The sequence below is a fragment of the Galeopterus variegatus genome, unplaced genomic scaffold (genome assembly GCF_000696425.1).
Source record: "Galeopterus variegatus unplaced genomic scaffold, G_variegatus-3.0.2 Scaffold6085, whole genome shotgun sequence".
In the NCBI taxonomy this organism is placed as follows: domain Eukaryota; kingdom Metazoa; phylum Chordata; class Mammalia; order Dermoptera; family Cynocephalidae; genus Galeopterus; species Galeopterus variegatus.
The window spans coordinates 119,986-122,838 of record NW_007732196.1 but is presented as its reverse complement, the minus strand read 5'-3'; the positions used below and the strand labels follow the sequence as shown (position 1 = coordinate 122,838).

The following is a 2,853-nucleotide window of genomic DNA, read 5'->3' as shown; positions in this document are numbered from 1 at the left end:
ATTAAGAGTACTATTCACTATATCTCAAAGAATCCTTTATGAAGACAATGGAAGGATTTCCCTCAGCTTTGTAGTACAAGAAGAAAAACAATCAATTTATTTTTATATTTCGAAAGTTATAAAGTCAATAATTTCCTGATTTCCTTCTTTGAAGGCCTGGTAGTTCAGAGTCAAACTTACTATCCCCCACCCCCAACCCCAGTACCTTATGTACCTTGTGTTTACTGGCCTTACCCTTGATTTAATTTTATTTCAGCTGAGATTTTATTTTTATCCAGATTTACTCATGTACTTGTTTATCATCCAGCAGTACAGTATGCATTTTGGTACCTGGTCTTATTTATTTTAGAAACAGATGGATGAATGAATACATGAGAAAAAGAGGGTTTGTAAATTCTCCATAGGACAGGAAATGAACCTCAGGTTTGTTCTGACTCACAAGAGGAATTTCATGAGTGCTGCCATGTTGATCCCACACTTTCTCTTTCTCAAGAGGCCCTAAAATAACGTATTTGTTGTCACATAATTTGCATTGTATTTGTGAGATGAAGCTTTTTAAAGGGGCAGGAAAACACAAGTACTACCTGTAGGACCGAAGCTCCGCTGTGGAGAAACTGAAGACCACTTTCTGCTGAGTCAATTCCACCAGTGGCCAAAATGGGAAATCCAGGCAAAGCACGGGCAATGGAGGTCACAGCTCTCAAAGCAATAGGTCTGATCGCTGTCCCTAAAGACAATGAGAATAATCAATGGTCAGCATATTGCCTGTATTAGTCCATTTCTGTTGCTTATAACAAAATACACAGAGCTGGGTAATTTATAAGAAAATTAAATTTATTACTTACAGTTTGGAGGCTAGGAAGTCCAAAGTCCAGGGAATTCATCTGGTGAGGGTCTTGGTGGTGGCGACAGTGATACAGGGCATCGTATTGTAAAATGGCAGAGCAGAGAAACTAATATCCGTGTTCACTATTTAAAGCCCTCCAAACCCAGCCCTTGACCACCATTTTTAATCCATTCTCTACAGCATGGTTCTACAATCTAATCACCTCTTCAAGGACCCACCTTTCAGTTATCATAATAGGATTTCCCACCCACTTCACAGTCACGGTGGGGGCCAAGATTCTGATACATAAAATTTGGGGGACACGATTCAAGCTTCAGTGAGTTTGGGGGGATATAATTCAATCCACTACGTTGCCTTATACTTACCATTATATAATGGTAATGTTGTACTGGACAAATTTCAAATTTCTTTATCTCTTTTTAAGATGTATACATACATAATGTATAAACGTTGTTATGTTTCAAAGTATGTTGGTGTGTCAATGAATGTGTATTTATTTTAAGGACTTTGATGCTATTATTGAATGCAGAAGTGTTATGTAAGTGGGTACAGCAACCCTAGAACGCTCGCATAATATACATGCATATTACAATTTGATATACAGTAATATATAGAAGACTGCATGGAACACTCAAGCATCTGTTTTAAAAAGAACAAGGAACAGCAGATTTTAAAAAAGAAAAACAATCACATTACATAAATAGACATACAGCTCTGTTATGTTTCTGCAAAGTATAAAGCAGCTGGTGTGAATACAGATACTGTAAAAACAAAGTGCGGATGAACTTACAGATTCCATATTGCTTTTTACATGCATTTCCCACAATTTGAAGAAATAGTAGTTCTAATCTAATTAGGAAGAAATAGTGAGCCTAATCTAATTTTTAATAAATTAGAGAGTTCTACCAAGTTAAAGAAGATTTACTAGAATCCAGATAAGAGTGTATGTATTTAGTTGTTTTTTTAAAAAATTTTTAATTAATCAGACTTTACCAGTATTATTTTCTAATAATAATAATAACTGAATGGATGGACAGAACACTTTAGGGTCATTTGAAAAATAAAGATACTGTAGTAAAGCTACTTTGGACTCTCAAGTATTAAAATCCCAGAGAAATTTAATGCTTTTATAACAGAGGAATATAATTTAATATTCCTGGTTTTCACTCATAAGTCAGTGGTCCTTTAATGGCATTTTCTGAACTAAAGATTATTTTGCTTTTATAAGAATTTGACATTGCCTTAAGCCAGGGCTCCACAACATACACAAGCAACTGGTTCAGCCCCACGTGGTGGGTACTTTATCATCACCTTTACCACCACAAGCATAATCACCAGCACTGTCAATACGTATTTATTGGAGTCTCACTTTGAGGAATCGCACAGAGCTTTCCTTAAAATCAGTGTCTTTTTGTCTAAAAAGGGTACATACTATATGATTCCAACTTACGACATTTTGGAAAAGGCAAAACTATAGAGACAGTAAGAAAATCGGTGGCCGGGTGGTTGCCAGGGCTTGGGAGGGATGGATGAATAGGCAGAGTAAAGAGGATTTGGGGGCCAGTGAGTATACTGTGTATGATACTATAATGGTGGATTCACGTTGTTATACAGTTGTCCAAACTCATACAATGTATAACACCAAAAGTGAACCCTGATGTAAAGTACGGACTTTGGGTGATTATTTGTATGTGTTGAGGTAGGTTCATCAACTGTAACAAATGTACTACTCTGGTGGGGATGTTGATAATGGGAAGGCTGTGCATGTGTGGGGTATATGGGCTACCTCTGTGCCTTCCTCTCAATTTTGCTGTGAATCTGAAACTGCTCTAAAAAGATAAAGTCTTTACAAAAACATGGCTTTCTTTTTATCTTGTTCATATCCATTTCAGATAAAACTGAACTGGTGCATAAATAATGCTTTTGCACTTACCACCAAAGTGTTTGTGGAAATGTCTACTTGTTGCTTCCACATCTAAAAAGCTTTTAGCTTTTTTTTTTTTTTT

The 2,853-nt window shown here is 36.2% G+C and overlaps 1 long non-coding RNA gene across 1 annotated transcript in view; it reads right to left on the bottom strand.

Annotated features, from left to right (window-relative positions):
* Positions 1-584: 584 nt before the first annotated feature.
* LOC103605804 overlaps positions 585-2,853 on the bottom strand; it is a 68,651-nt gene continuing 66,382 nt past the window's right edge. Inside the window, exon 3 of the long non-coding RNA XR_551812.1 lies at positions 585-727. This is a non-coding gene — a long non-coding RNA (uncharacterized LOC103605804). The remainder of the gene's footprint in view (positions 728-2,853) is intronic.